Here is a 17,725-nt window from a genome sequence, read left to right on the forward strand (position 1 = left end):
AGCTCAAGTCATGTTAATGGCAAATACCCCATGACAAACAGGTTGATTCAGGATTTGAAAAGAACATGTCAACACTGCTAATCTCCACAAAGCGTGGTTATCTCCGGCAGCTGTTTGCTGGAAGTGCAAGTTATTGCTCATGTTCAGGGCTTGCCTACGTACTGTGAAATTTTGGCAACAGTAAGGATGTGAAAAAAACAGCCAGATTCACAATGTTCCAGAAACAAAATTGCACAAATAAATATTTATGTGTTATGCAACAAGGGCTCACAATTTAAAAAAAAATTCCTAATAATAAAATGAATAAATAATGTGTATAAAAAAAAATTTCATTACATGCGTATAAGGCCATAGCTACACTTTAAAGGGAACTCCCAACAAGATACACAATTCTCCTACGAGGTTGGTATTTTAATCTGGCTTAGTTTTGTGACAATTTTCTGCTTATGTAGGAGATCTACACATGTTTCCCAGCAGTAGCAACTATTCCATATTCTATGATGGCAGCCTCTCTCTTTTCTGTGAAAATGATTGAGAGGTTTTCACAGACCCATCTCTATCATTATCACAGAATAGTAATGTCGTCCTGACCAGTAATTAAAAGCCCACCCATTGTTTTTCTCTAACAAAGTTTCTGTTGGGGATAAGTCGAGAAACTGGATGACTATTGAAATGGAATTCCTATTTTAAGTATTTACTTAGACTTCATCAAACATGCTCCTTGATATGTAATACTAATACATAGTAACAATAATTTTGTTTTCAGCCTCTAACTGTAAACAATTATGCTTTCATTCACTGGCAGCATGCAGAGGTCTAGAACACTTATTGGAAAGTTTTATTAATTTTTCATCATACAATAGTTCAGCTTTATTTACATAAGCCTTGGCAACTGCTATGGGATGGCTTTTCTGTTAAAGTTTTTGCTAGAGTTCTTTCTTCAAGGCCAGGATCACACACACAGTTTTGATGCAGTTTTTGTGGCAGTTTTTGAGTCCGTTATTTGAGTCAAAGACAGAAGTGGATCCAAAAGTAAGTAAAGGTATAAAGAAAGGACTGATGCATCTCCTTTTGTATCCATTCCTGTTTTGGGCTAAAAAAAGAACTGAGCCATAACTGCACCAAAAACTGCATTAAAACTGTTTGTGTGATCCTGGCCTAAAGCGCTCCTGTCATCAGGCTGTCATGTGCTTTTGGATGACCATGGTGCTTTAACTGTTAACTGTTCACCATAGTCAGTGGCATAGATATAAGAGAGGCAGAGGTTGCACCCAGATTCTGGTGCTTGAGGGGTCACCTACCCCCCCCCCCCGGCCATATAAGAGGACAGCAATACCATAAATGGCTCATGATGGTTGAGGGGAGCCCTTAAATAAGTTTTAAAACAGGTCATGGAGATACTCCCCGAATTACGCATCGCTTTGGGTAATTCCAAATCATTGGCAATGTGGTGCCTTCTACATAATATAACCACCATATGTGACAGTCCTTATTCTTTTTTCTTTCAAACCGTTTTATTAATCTCACAGGATAAAGAACAAGAGGAACAAAGCCTTCATTATCATAAATACAAGCATAACAATATAGAGTGGCAACGCCAGTTTAGGCGGATATCACATGAGCAGGCTTAACAGAATAGGTGTACAAAAAAGGAAACTAGTACTTGCGAGAGCCTCTATTCGAGACCCTAAAATAAAACGTAGGGTATAACATGAATCGCAGAATACAAACTCAAAGATTCAGATCACAATAAGGGCATGTGAAGAAGACAGAGGGGTAAAACAAAAGTGGGCAATCCTTTTCTTTTATTGTTCTGCTGACATGATTTTTCTTTTAATGCTAGGCTTTGTAACAGCCTTTGATAGTAGGACATACCCTGCAAGGTCTCAGATCTCGTGTTTGATATAACAGTATACCGGGGAGTTGATTGTTATGTAACTTTCTAATATCATTAAAATAGCTTGAACCCGTCACTTCATACTGACTAAAACAAATGACTTAATATTACCTGTACATGTTCCCTATGCTAGACAATGAGAAACAGCTTACTGTGCATTGAGAATTCCTTCTGACATAGATGTTAGATGTCAGAAGTGCCACTAGAGTATTGATCAGGCAAGTTTAACTTTGCAGACTCCACCATTGCTGATTTTACAATATGCAGTGCTTAACCCGTCACATAAAGTGGCAGTAAAACCTACAATCAGAAAAAAATGCAAGAAAAGACAGAAACCTAACTCTTATTCATTTATATCAGACTAAGGCCGGATTCACACGAGCGCGTGCATTTTGCGCGCGCAGAAAAACGTGGTGTTTTGCGTGCGCAAAAGGTCCATAAAAGCTCAGTGTCAGCAGAATATGATGCGTGGCTGCGTGATTTTCGCGCAGCCACCATCATTATGACACTCTGTTTTCATGTTTGTGGTGTTTTTCTGTTTTCATTCATAGTTTTGACTACTGTAGCGCGCATCACGCGCGGCACCCGGAAGTGCGTCCGTATGCCGTGCGCGGTTTTCACGCACCCATTGACTTCAATGGGTGCGTGATGCACGAAAAATGGGCAAATATAGGACATGTCGTAAGTTTTACGCAGCGGACATACGCTGCGTGAAAATCACTGACAGTCTGAATGGCCCCATTGACTCTAAGGCCGGATTTACACGAGCATGTGCGTTGCGCCCGCGCAAAAAAACGCGGCGTTTTGCGCACGCAATAGGTACTTAACAGCTCTGTGTGTCACCCTCGTATGATGCGTGGCTGCGTGATTTTCATGCAGCCGCCATCATTATGACACTCTGTTTGTATGTTTGTAAACAGAAAAGCACCTGGTGCTTTTCTGTTTTCATTCATACTTTTAAGGGTATGTGCACACACACTAATTACGTCCGTAATTGACGGACGTATTTCGGCCGCAAGTCCCGGACCGAACACAGTGCAGGGAGCCGGGCTCCTAGCATCATACTTATGTACGATGCTAGGAGTCCCTGCCTTGCTGCAGGACAACTGTCCCGTAGTATAATCATGTTTACAGTACGGGACAGTTGTCCTGCAGCGAGGCAGGGACTTCTAGCATCGTACATAAGTATGATGCTAGGAGCCCGGCTCCTTGCACTGTGTTCGGTCCGGGACTTGCGGCCGAAATACGTCCGTCAATTACGGACGTAATTAGTGTGTGTGCACATACCCTAACTGCTGTTGCACAAATCACGCGCGTCACACGGAAGTGCTTCTGTGTGCTGCGTGTGATTTTCATGCACCCATTGACTTCAAAGGGTGCGTGATGCGCGAGAAATGCACAAATATAGGACATGTCGTGAGTTTTACGCAGCGGATGCCCGCTGCGTAAAAATCATTGACTCTCTGCACGGCCCCATAGACTAACATAGGTCTGAGCGAGGCGCGTGAAAACCACGCGCGTTGCACGGACGTATATCATGTTCATCTAAATAAGCCCTTACATAGGTCCGTGCGACGCACGTGAAAATCACGCGCGTTGCACGGACGTATTATACGTTCGTCTTTATAAGCCCTAATGCTGCTTAAAAGTGACTGTTAAAACTATGAATGGTGGCTGCTTTCAAAAATGAATTTAATGATTCTGACCCTGGGGTCACAACATAATTACATTCTTGCTTTTCAAACAATTTAATTAAAAATGTTTTTCAGCAATATTCTCCAGTACTGAAATTGTTGAGATAATAGTAAAGCAAGTGAATGGCATACTTCTCAGAATACAAAAGGAGAAACGTAAAATGGAAACAAGGCAGGCCTTCCCTTCACAAAGCACGAATCAACACAAACATAATGACTTATTCTATATATCATATCTTATACGCAATACATTGCTATTCTGCTAAATTAAATATGAATACAAGATTCAACTAAACTGATTAATACAGGGACTGCATATTTCTATTATATATTTTTTTTAGCATTGTATTATGAGATGCGCTAACACAGTAGTCAGCCATAATTCTTCCCTATTATTAGTGCTTTGCCACCATGTTTAAAGAGGACCTATCACCAGTTCAGTAAAGCCCAATTTCAGCTTCTATCGCGAGATCACGCTGTGAAAGGAAGGGGAGAAACTGTAAATTGGGCTTTACTGAACTGGTGACAGGTCCTCTTTAAAAAAGATTTTTCTTTAGAGAAAAGCCTCTATAATACTAGGGGTAAATACAGAGGGATGGGGCGGGGGTGCATGGAAAATACAAAAATAAGTCTTGTCTCCTGAACTGGTTCATGACATCTCACCACCTATTCCAGGAAATGAGGACTTGGTGTTTGTCATACAGTCAAACCTTTCCTTATCAAATATTGATACTCTGGAGATATGCCACCAGTGCTGTACTGATAAAACCACTTTGATAGACATCTAAACTTTTAGAAATCATGGAAATGATATATATAGTATTGGAAAAGATGGTGGTTTCCCTTATCAGTTAGGAAACACATTCGAACATTTCAGAGTGCACTATAAGCAGGGCCGCCTTTTAGCGACGGAAAGCGGGGCCTGCCCCACACGTCCCAGGCCCCTCACTTGCGGCCACCCACACCACGTCTGGTAACAGTTACTGTAGAAACTGGGGCCAATGTAGTAAACTACAAGAGCCTCTGTTACTACATTTGCATCTCCATATACTTACCAACCCAGCTCCTGAGTCGGGACCTATTCGGCTCCGGGCACAGCGCTTGATCATGACGTCATTCAGCGTCAGGAAGTTGTATGCGCGATGCACATAACAATCTGACGCTGAATGGTGTCAGGACAAAGTGCTGCACCCAGATGTTAAGAGGACTTGACTCAGGAGTGGGTAGGGTAAGGATATGGATTGATACTGGATGCTGGGGCCCTGTATCTAAGCCTATCATGTTTGATACTGTCTGCTGACGCCTTGTGTCTAAGCCTATTATATATAATACTGTCTGATGGGGTCCTGTATCTAAGCCAATCATGTGTGGTACTGACTGCTGGGTCCCTGTATCTTAGCCTATCATGTTTGATACTGTTTGCTGACACCTTGTATCTAAGCCTAGTATGTGTGATACTGTCTGCTGGAGCCCTGTATTAAAGCCTATCATGTGTGATACTGTCTGCTGGGGTCCTGACTCTAAGCTTATCACATGTGATACTGTCTGCTAGGGACCTGTATCTAAGCCAATCATGTGTGATACTGTATGCTAGGGCCCTATCATGTGTTCATGAAATTAATAAATCAATGTATGGGGTCAGCACCACACATCCTCAACTAGTGCCTTGCTGGGCAACCTGGTGACTGATTTACCCTTGCTTCACGCTTTTGGCCCACCTGCTCTAGTGGATATCGGTCCGGGCTGGGTAACGCTGGGACTGGCTGAGTAATTGGGGGCAGCCCACACTATTCATTTGATTTATTTACTGGTTTATTCTTTAACAGAGCAGAGTGAATAGTAAATGTTTTATGGCATTCATATATTTCCTTCTTTGCCTATGCTGTACCATAAAATTCTCGAAGTGAAGTGCAGGGGGTGGGGGTGGGGAGTCCGTACTATTAACACTTTCCCTTGTCCCCAAAAAGTCTAAGGACGGCCCTGACCATAAAACCCTATTCGGTCCCATGTCTGTAATTTTAACCGGGATGATGACACGCTATTTTCCCATGGCCAGAGAAATAAGATGTTACAACTAGGTCCTGCTGTAATTTCCACTGCTCAGAGAAGTACCTTTGGGCCTGAGTGTTGGTCTGTGCTTACTTAACTTTTTTTATAAAAGGGTAACTAAACTTTAAGAAAACTTCTGACATGACATAGTGACATGTCAGAAGTTTTGATCGGTGAGGGTCCGAGCACTGAGACCCCCACCGATCGCTGAAACGAAGCCGCTTGGTTTGTGATCGGCTTTTCCCGGAGAGCCGATGTAACAGTATATGGACTCAATAGAAAGTCTATGGTCCCGTACTCCAATTGCTCAGCTTTCCGACAAAAGCCGACCAGAAACAGAGTGGCTCAGCGCTCAACCCGAGTGCTTCTGCCACTTTGTTTCAGCGATCGGTGGGGGTCTCAATGCTTGGACCCCCACCAATCAAAATTTCTGTCATTACTCTTTAAGTATAGTATTGTACAATTTGGATGATATTTATGTTTGTGTGTGACCTACCTTATTACTGAAAAAGCATCAAGTGGAGAACTTGAATTCTATGAATATGCATAATACTAGAATGCAATTAGGAAAATCACTGCTTTAATCTTTAATTTTTCATGTGATATACATGATTCCTATATATTATTTTTGCCTTCCATATATCAGTTTTATGCTATAATAGTATTTATCATGCTCAGATTCATGTATAAAATATCGAAATATATGAAGATGAAGTAAGAAAAAGGGGGATAGTGTGTACGCCATATGAATGACTTCATGTCTTACTGACAGACTCTGCAGTTATACAACAGGGGGTGGTCTTAGCAGTTGCCGGAACATGTATACACATATCTAATACAGCTGTATATGATACATATTTGCTATATGACCACCTATACAGCTACTTCTCATATATGTCCTGGATGCTGGAAAGGCATAACCTGAATGTTACTTATATCAAATGGAGACATAAATGCAGTGACATTACATTTTAGATAAAATTGCGTTTTGTACTTTTATTGATCAAGCCAAATAATAAAATGTAATGAAAATGTTAAGTAAAATTTATAATATACTGCATTAATAAATGTATAATTATTAGAATTAATGTTTCGGAAAACCTGATCACATGTTTACAGAAATAATAAGCTTCCATGACAAATATACATAGTCACATATTAAAAAGATACACGTCTTGCATTTATTTGACTTTATATTCATGTTATGGGTAACATTAACGGCAAATTGATTAGAAAAAGACTAATATCGGTGTAGCCTTTTTTTTTCTTCCTTAAAAAATACATCCCTACTATCCCTCGATGTAAACGCCATGTTGCTATGGTAGCACAGATGGTACTTAACTCTAGGCTCCAGCAGAAGGTGAATAATAGACATGCATTCTTTGTTGAATAAGCAAGCAGCTGGTTTTCGACACAGCCCATTCAACAAAGTACAGATGGGTTGATTATTCGAAGCTTTTCAGTGGTCCCCCTTTATTCACGTAGACACTAATTACTTTGGATTGTCATGCAATGACCTGCACTCATTTTGAGGGAAAACAGCCCACTGTATTCGGCACACGCCGCAGCAGATCTGCTTCTAGCTCCTTAGGTAAAACAGCCAAGCAAAGTACAAACGATTTTATAGATCGGGCCCTTGCGAAGGTGACTTGGATATATTTTGGCATTAAAATTTAATAGTATCTGCAGCAGATTTTTTTTTCCTCCCTCTCTTCCTTCTGCTTCTTCTATGGGCTGTGCTTATAAGGAGATCCGTTTACTGAAAAGTGGGAGGAGATTGACAGACAAAATCTCCCCTGTATTTTTTTTCTTAAGAGCTAAGCTTCAGCACAAAGGAAAGATCCGTGTATTTCAACAGACATCACACGCTTGGCCGCTGCACAACCTGTCAGTGTAGGAAGATTTGCCAAGATCAGGTAAGACCAAAGACTCTCACCATTCAAAATTCACTATAACCAACGTGCATTATATTAGTCAACCCTTAGAAATGATTCTATATACATTGCATTATAGCTCTGTATGTTTCATATATCTTCTACATGGTTATTTAAACATAAATGGCTTTGTCTTTAGATCATGTTTCTGTTTCTCAGCATACAATATAGCTTTGTATTTAAATATATATTGTATATACTCCATTGCGTTCATACCATCTGCATTACAAAGCAGTCTCGATAGGGAACATGATGCTTTTTACAAACAGATACAGTTCCTCTGCAGTGATCAGAATAAGGGGCTGCTAAATAATGATAAAATCCAGGGTAGCTACAATAGCTTTAGAAATGACTGCCGGGAACTTATATTATCTATATGTTCGGTGTATACTGTATATGTTAATACTGTATGTTAGTTATAATCTTGCTTTTATGTTTCAATAGGTGTTCATTGGTTTTTTAAGTAACCTTACACATTGCAAAATACTGGAATGTATATGCTATTTAGTCTCTTGCGTTCCTTATTTGACAATATGCACATTTTTTTTTAGATTCTAGAACAAATAATATACTTAAAATATTGAAATATGTCGTTTTATTTATTGCAATATAATTATAATAATGAAAAAATATTTGCATTTTCCTAATCATGCTTTAAACCAATATTAATATTTAATTTTTGTTCTATTTCAGAGAGTCCAGCGTAGTGTCTAAGTGAAGAATGAATTCACCAGCAGGTAAATATTAAATAACTCTGTTAATAAAACATTAAAAGTTATTTCCTTGCAATTATTTTCTGGTATCATTTGTATGTGAAGGAATACGACCATCTTCTTATACAATTGGGTATAAAGCTGGTAGTTGAGGGCATTGCAGTGAAGAGCATGAAAAAAAATCTATCTTGATCAGATTGCATTGCATAGAATGGTCTGGAATCCGAGAATATTTGATATATTTATAAAAATGAATACAGTAGTATCCACGGGGTAACTTTGCAAAATGACAGCTAGCAGGTTTCTTAATAAAATTAACAAATGTGTGTGTATATATATATATATATATATATATATATATATATATGTATATATATACATATATTGTTTGAGGTGTATTAATATATGGTAATGCTCTACTAGTTTTCAATATATATATATATATATATATATATATATATATGTATATATATATATATGTTTGAGGTGTATTAATATATGCTAATGCTGTAATAGTTTTCAATTATGAAATCGTCATAGCTTGAAATAATAAGAGAAATACGAAGGCAGATAAAGCGTATGTCATGCTGCTGTTTTTAGGACCAAGCTTATTAGAACATAAAGACTATTCTTGGATTTCTTGGCATTTATGCTTCTGATGTCCATTATATCAGTGCTGCCCTCTTAATGTTGGCATCTGTGCAATTAGCTGCTGCTCTGGGATGGGATTTTAAGATGAAAGAACACAGCAGCTTTTCTTTTTTTTCCCACTCATTTATCCTACTATAGCTTGGAGGCGTTTCTGACTTTACACTTGTCCAATTCAGCATTAGAGCATTGGGGGTCGGTAATTACCCATAATGGCATGTTACTAACCTAAACTGCATTATGAGACTGAAATATATTAAAGAAAGGTACATGCAAGTCATATAGTTGGAAAGTTAATAACAATTTGTATACACTTGAATTAACTCTACTATACGTGGCTTAATGCTATGGCGGTTTAATAGCGAATGATTTGTAGGTCCATCAATGGAATTGTTTAACATGTACGTGTGGAAATTATTATGTTTGCATTTTATAATCCTCATATTTTATTGCATTTTTGGCTTTAGCTTATTCATCTACCCCCTTTTGATTTGGCAGAAATGTGAATTTAATTGTGCCACAATCTCCTGGGAGTACAAGATTTGCAGAGCTATCTGCTCCAGATACTCGACAGCTGCTGCATAGAGCCAGTGCTGTACAGAATTTTTATTTCACTGTTTGAACAGCTTGTAATAGCTGCACAAAGCACTTACATGGTACTGTAGTTTATCAAACTAGAGATCTTGTGTCAACAAGGGTTTTATATATATATATATATATATATATATATATATATATATATAAAAATAACATAATATATCCTGCTTAAAAATTTTTTTATAATGAATTACAATCATAAAACAAATGGTTGACTTTCCAAAAACGCATGATTGACATACAGATGTAGCAGAGCTCAATTTAATGTTTAACACACAATTAGGAAACATACAGTAGATTTATCTGCTGACCTATGGAAAAAACACAGATAGAATATACATACAAAATATGTATAGATATATAACAATGTATGTATATATCTTACTTTAAATATATATTGAATAATATTATTATATTTCAATCTCCATTTTGCGCAGCTTAAAAAAAGTTATGTAACAATCGTGTAGATTGTATTTCATTTTTATATTATTTGATATTTTAATAGTGATTCCCATGGATCGGAGCTGGCAATATTTCAGTAGATTGTAATTTAGTCATTTGCAGATTTATACCCATTACATTCACCACTTGCTCATCTTATTGAATTGCAGAGCTGCAGCCAAGTGTCAATCAAAAATGCCTATTTTCTAGTCGATTGGATGCATAATAAAAGCTCCAAGAGTGTAACAGTATGCTAATATATCTGAAAACCCAAAAACTAACCTTAATAAATACAGCCCTAAGAATTTCCAAGGAAGCCATTTAATTGGACAATTGTCATGTAAATTTTTAACTTTAGATCTGGGTTATGCTATAAAATTTCTATAATACTGTGGCGACATTTTTATTTTTATTTCATTCTCCTTCATAAACTATAACCCTCTGTGGACCTGTTCATTACATATTTTAAATGTCATGGGCAAATTTAGGTCAGATGGTGTAATGTTTGGCTTGAAAATATAGCTATATAGGATTTTTGAGAAAATGTAAAAAAGAAAAAAAAAAGACATTGTTTTAAATGACTCTTTGCTATCATGTAGTAAAAACAAAAAGCAAAACAAATTTTAAAAAAAATAAAAAAAAATATCTGCAATGACTGAAAGGAATCATAGCGCTTTTAAGCAAAAATGTATGAATTTTATTGAATATTCTACAGAAATTGTAAAAAGTGGTAATGTACTTATCATGTATGAAATACTGATGATTAGGAGGAGGAGTTTGAAAAGGAGCGTCCAATGCCATGTCAGGATTAATTTACTGGAGGCAAGACAGCATTAAAGTTGAAGCTCCTACCCAATCACATACCTTTTATGCTACTTTAACACAGTCTGTTTGTGTATATATATATATATATATATATATATATATATAGTATAGAAAATGTTTTTCTGTAACAATCTACAGTAAAAGTCAATGGGGGAGATTTATTAATACTGGCGCAGTTCATGAGAGATGCATTAGTCGCTCTCATGTGCAGCATGGGCCACATTTGTTAACATTCATAAATCAACTCTAGTACCAACCTAGTTAAAAAAGTGTCAGAAAATATTTATGAATGAGCTGCACTCTGAAGCCCCTCCCACTTCAGGTGCATGCACTTTATTAATATGGAGTTTGGCAAGAACTTCTACATACTATGATAAATCAGATAAAATTAAATTAATGATATGCATTAACATGTTGCTAAAATTATTATGGTTATAATATATAGGTAAAAAGGTACAATGGACAGTTTCATATATATATATATATATATATATATATATATATACACACAAACAAAGTGTATATATATATATACACTGTACATATATTTATTTTTTTCTATAATTATACCAATAATTTCATTGGAAAAAACTAAATGCAACAAAATGTTATGTCTATAAAATGGTGTAGAACAGCAATGGTATTCCATAATATTATTGTACAAAGTGTTTAGAAAGGCAAAAAAAAAAGCACCTGCTGTAACTTTACATCAAATATAGAGAACACTTTGCAGTCCACATTTCTCCTATGCTGGATATACTATAGCTACTGGAAAATCTATTTAACTGTCACCCACGCATGTAAAGCACTGGTTACATTTTTATTGATTCTTAAACATTACAAAAACATATGATTATACCAAATTCTATTAATAGCCTTATTTTCTATAGCACTAGACTATTTCATAGAGTTTTATAATCAGGAGAAGCAAGATTCAAGCAAATAAACAAATGTTGACCCAGCTCATTGGAGCATATGATCTAAAGGAGATGAGGCTAGTGACAGATTAGTTAGAGATGATTGTTTTTTTACAATGGACAGGCCACTTTCGAGTACAATGGTGATGTATAAATAATGGTGCATGAGGCTTTCACTCAGCCATCATCTGTGCAAGCATAGATATTAAGCGCACTAACAAAGTGATAAATATAAAGGACAAATGAATAAGATATTACTGATTCTGAGGAATGAACTATTGGAAAGACGTAGCATATGAAGACCAAGTCTGGAATTGTGATGGCCATCACTAAAATAATTAATCAGGTGATACTTACATATAAGTAATATTTATATGAATTTTCACCAAGAGAAATGTCTACATTGTATCTATATTACTGTGTTGGTTTTAATAGTCAGAAATCAGCATAAGTTTTAGACTTTTCCCATCCCTTGGTTGAACTTGATGGACATGTGTCTTTTTTCAACCATCCTCACTATGTAACCATTATAAAATGTTATGGATACTCATTTATCACCACCATTTCATTGTTTGCCATGCACAATAGTTTATAGCATGCTGAGCAGTGGAGGACATAGACAGGGGGCGCTCGTGCAAGAACAGTATGTGGGCCCCTTACTCTCCATGAGCTCACCATAGAACACCCAGCCACCATGTCTATCTAACAATTTATCAATAATTCTGAGCCATTCTCAGTAGCTCAGTCCATACATGCAATGCAATAGACAGTACAAAGCTGCTTTTAAGGTGGCAGTGGGGTCCCCTACCTACTGGGCACAGGTTGCACCGATGGTACTAAACAAAGTTCTTTTGATTGTTTTCTGTTATATGATTGCTTTATTTTCCTATTTTTAAACTCCATAGTGATTGATCCATATGTGTGGAAATATAGCATTTATACAGTATTTTGTCAATATATAAATGACAAACTTGTCATATTAGATCAGATCAGCATGGCTTTAAAACACTGTAACTTTAGGCACAGAATTACTATGGGTAGCATTATTCAACATCAAATATCACTGTAAGGCCACGTTCAGACGTGGCAGAATTTTTCTGCTGCAAATGTTGGTGCAGATTCGGGGCAATTACGCAACGAATCTGCAGCAACATTTGCATATTTGACAGGTGATTCAGACGTTGCAGATATCACAGCGGACTTGCCACAGATTTCAGTTTTTGCCTTGCAAAAGGCTGAAAGCCGCAGTGAAATTCCGCTGCTTCTATGCAACATAATGTGCATGCTGCGGAGGGAAAATTCTGCACCGCAGCCAAATTTCCGCACAGTTATTTTCTGCAACGTCTGAACTAAGTTTCCTACAAATGTATAGAAACAAATGTAAAAAACGTCTGCTGCAGAATTCCACTGTGGACTGTCCGTAGCGGAAATCAACAGCAATTCCGCCACATCTGAACGTGGCCTTATAGAGGAGTAGAAGGATGAAGAGTGGTGTTGAACTGCTCCTCCCCAAGTGCAGGTTAGGTTCTAATTCAGGCTTGTTATTAATATCACTTTGGGTGTTAAGTCATTTTATACAACCTATAAAGTGCAAATGATTCCAGGAGAGGTTGGTCAAGAACATGCAAATCAGCTTGAAGATTTCAATATGGGGTGGCCCTTCTACTGTATGTCTCTCCAATAATCTTTTTAGGTATGTAATATAAGTTTATGCCATTGGTGTTTTCAAGGTTATCTGTAGGCAAAACTTCCTGTGAACTGTTGACTCCATATTTGCTTTAATATGTTAATTCCTATATAAATATATGTTTATCAGTTGAATACAATAACTAAAGTAAAATAACTTTATGCCGCTACATGATAAAAAATGTCCATGTTTGTACTATACTTTAAAATCAAAACAACCACAACTAATAGAGAGGGCTATATATAACATATAGGATAGCATTGAATAGAACTAGGCAGAGGCTACATATTTCATATAGAGTTAGGATTAATATATACAAATGAAATGATTAAACTTTTGAAATTGATCACTTAGGGAAAAAATTTAATTTTCTTTAAATGGGCACTTTCAACAAACTTTGCATTAATGAATAGTAGAGGCGATTATAAGAAATGTTGTAATATATCTTATCAAAGTAACAAGCCTCTTTCTACTCTTATCTGTTTTCTGCTCCACCTCCCTCTGTTAAACTGACTTTCAGTCTAAAAATTCAGCTCTATCCGTCTCGAGTCGGACTGCAGCTCACATGTATCAGATTACACATTTCTATGGAAGCCTATGGAGAGGGGAGGGGGAAATAGTGAGCAGGAAGTGAAGGAGATAAGAGAAATGTCCTATCCCTGCACTTTATTCACATCCGTACAGGTCAGTTTATCACTATATATGTCCTTCATGATCCTGGGGCTATTTCTGAGTGAGAGAGAAGATTATGGAGCAGATTATTCTCTTCTTACTGTGTGTAGTGTATGGCTGCCAACTCCTCAGCTCAGAGAGAAATGTAAACTTCAGATATAGCATGCATACTTCCCAACTTTGAAGTAACAAAAAGGGGGACAACCAACGCGGCAAGTTTTTTCCTTTTAAGCCATGACTCTAATCCCGCACCAATCCCAGCCCATACACACCCGGTTCAGCCCACACAGTATCATGCTCCTATTGTGCCTCCCACACAGTATAATTCCAAATAGCTGCCCCATACAGTATAATGCCCCAACAGCTGCCCCATACAGTATAATGCCCCCATAGATGCACCCATACAGTATAAAGCCTACACAGATGCCCCAATGCAGTATAATGCCCACACAGTTGCCCCCATGTATATGAGGACGCAGGTACAGTTGACACCTGGAGTCCGGGACATACCAATACTAGCCCGGGACAGCGGGACACCGCACGAAATCCGGAACTATCCCACTGGATCCGGGACGGTTGTGAGGTATGAGCATGTAAAGGGGAAATAATGCTAAAAATTGCAAAATCAAAGTGCTTATTTGCAAAAACAAATAGTGCTTCTCCTCATGTACACATGGTAACTAATCCTGAAAGTCAAATGAAATGACAGGTACCTTTTTAAATAATTTCATATAAATTGTTTAATAAATAAATGTTTAATAGCTAATAGAAAAACATGGTAAAATGGCTTTAGCCTACAAACAGTGGTGGAGAAATCCCCATATGTTCTAAACAGTCCCAAACAGGTTTTCATTTTGAATTAACCTATGGTCCAGATTTCCAGTGTCCAAACATGTAAGAAAAAGCACAAGAAGCATAGACTCAATTACAGGATCATTCAGGTTATAGGCAGGAAGACATGAGAATGACTTAATAACTCCATATGGGAGGCTTGTGATGACCTGTGGTGAATATTAGTGGAGTTTGTGACCCTGGATGCCATATTTTCCTGTTTTTTAAGTCTGGCGACATTTTGGGTCAGAATATGTTTTTACTTTAATTTTGTTGTCACCTAAAGGGAATGGAACCCTAAAGATGGAAAAGGTTTTAAAATGATTTTCCATGTTACCTCTTTTTTGAAGATGTTTCCTCTACAATTCTACTATATTATCAAAGTTTATTGTTTACTTGTGAGATTATTTACTATATGTTGATCCAATTTGTTAATTGATGTTAAACTGATTTTCTACTGTAGCTCTGCAGCAAAGTATTATCTTCCTGTCCTATTACAAACAGCTGGGCACCACCCTAGTCCAATTGATAAAGTCTATAATTTGAGTATCTGCATTCTGCATTTAAATAGACTCTGTCACCAGATTATAAATGCCCTTTCTCCTATATAATCTGATCGGTGCTGTAATGTAGATAACAACAGTGTTTTTTATATTGAAAAACAATAATTTTTTAGCAAGTTATGCACAATTTTAGATTTATGCTAATTAGTTTCTTAATAGACAACTGGGCGTTTTTTACCTTTTTACCAACTGGGCGTTGTAAAGAGAAGTGTATGATGCTGACCAATCAGCATCATACACTTCTTTCCATTTGTTTTTAGCTATAATCACAGCACAACCGAAGAGTCGGGAGTGTTAATAGACATCACATCCTGGCTGAAAGCTATGTCTATTCACTCTCAAGATACTTTGGTAAAGTTAATGTGGGAGTATGTGACAGCGCAGCGTGATCTCGCAATATCACGCTGTGCTGTGATTATAGCTAAAAACAAATGGAAAGAAGTGTATGATGCTGATTGGTCAGCATCATACACTTCTCTTTACAACGCCCAGTTGGTAAAAAGGTAAAAAACGCACAGTTGTCTATTAAGAAACTAATTAGAAGAAATCTAAAATTGCTCATCACTTGCTCAAAATTGATAGTTTTTCAAAATAAAAACCACTGTTGTTATCTACATTACAGCGTCGATCAGATTATGTAGGAGATAGGGCATTTATAATCTGGTGACAGAGCCTCTTTAAACAAGTTATTTTACCTTTTATTCAAAGAAGAGACTTAATTATATAATGGCAAGATGTTGTAGTGGAGTTGGAGAATTTTACTCTATGCTTTATTATACCATCTAGTAAAACAAAATGGAAATTTGACAGACCTATTTTAAAGAGTATAATTAAATTTCTTTCACGGTGAAACACTACGCATATATAAAACATGTACTGGTTTCTATCCTATTTAAAATTAGTTTATTTCTATTCCATTTAATTTAATTTAATTATGTGTTATACCATTTGCCTATTTTTTCCCCCTACAAGCATCCCAATTGTTGAGGCATTGGTAGACTGAGAAAGTTACACTTTGTCCCGATTTCAAACTTTGGGGCACTATTTTTTAAGGGGATTTTTGGATAAATGTCTGATCTCTGGAGGTCCAACCTCTGAGACCTCTTAGTGACCATGAGAATGCAGGCCCCCGAGTTCCTCCTGTGAATGGAGCTGTAGTGCGTGCGCATGCTTGACCAATGCTCCGTTCACTGTCTATGGGACTGACAAAGATAGCCAGAGGAGCTAAATGAAAAGATACCTAGAGTGTAGGTTGCACAAATGCTCGATGTGTTGGCTAGTCTACATGTGATTTGGTTACCTGTTCTGGTATTCTGTTGAACATTTTAGGAAGGTTTTTAGTTAGCATTAGGAAATGGCAGTGGAAGTATACGCCAATAGCGGAAACATTATTGAGACCTATGTCTGAATTTTGTATTTTTTTTAAATGCTACTTCCCATTTTAGACATTTATGGTATATCCAAGGATAAGCCATAAATGTCTTATAGATGCACCTGTACCTAGCTAGAGTGCGGGGGTTCCCCGAACCCGTCTCGTCTGGTCTGGTGGCAGCCGACCACCACATCCAGGCAGAGATTTAATGGAGGGGTAGCTGCGCATGTATGCAGTTCTCTTAATTCACTTCTATGGAAGTTAAAGAAACTGTCTAGCAAACTTATTTATTTAAATTACTTATATAGCGCCATCATATTCTGCAGCGCTGTTCAGAAGTTGTCCTTACTTACTGCTCCCATTGGGGCTTGCAATCTAAATTCCATAATTGCATGCTTTTGGAGTGTGGCTGGAAACCAGAGTAACCAGAGGACACCAACGCAAACACGGGGAGGACATACAAACTGTATGTGGATGTTGTCACTTGTTGGATTCGAACACTACCAGCAGGCTGGTGTAAAATATAAGCGACAAAACTAAACCACAATCATCGAACCTTAGCCTATTAACAAATTATGAGCAATACCAGATACATTTGTCACAAAAATCTTCCAGCAAAAGAAAATAAGACTAACAAAGAATTAGCGAATATTGATAAATGTGGGCCAATGTGTTTCCAAGTTGGTGTTTTTAGGTTGATTAAGATATTTGAGGCCCCTTTTTTAGGCTCTGTTCATACTTGTATTTTTTTCTTTCACGCTTCGATTGTCTTTTGATTGTAAATGTAGCATAGCATGCTGCATTATACTATCCAGTTAAAAAAAGAAATCTGACAGACCAATGTTAAGTCGAACATTACAAAATATGTCAAATGGATCATAATGA

At 37.2% G+C, this 17,725-nt stretch overlaps 1 long non-coding RNA gene across 2 annotated transcripts in view; it reads left to right on the forward strand.

The window, feature by feature from the left end:
* Positions 1-7,018: 7,018 nt before the first annotated feature.
* The window catches only part of LOC142656050 (uncharacterized), a 49,179-nt gene continuing 38,472 nt past the window's right edge, over positions 7,019-17,725 (forward strand). Inside the window, exons 1-2 of one of the 2 annotated variants that reach the window (XR_012849583.1) lie at positions 7,019-7,556; positions 8,268-8,311. This is a non-coding gene — a long non-coding RNA (uncharacterized LOC142656050). The remainder of the gene's footprint in view (positions 7,557-8,267; positions 8,312-17,725) is intronic. The other variant, XR_012849582.1, reaches the window with a different exon arrangement.

This window comes from Rhinoderma darwinii, chromosome 1 (genome assembly GCF_050947455.1).
Source record: "Rhinoderma darwinii isolate aRhiDar2 chromosome 1, aRhiDar2.hap1, whole genome shotgun sequence".
Lineage (NCBI taxonomy): Eukaryota > Metazoa > Chordata > Amphibia > Anura > Rhinodermatidae > Rhinoderma > Rhinoderma darwinii.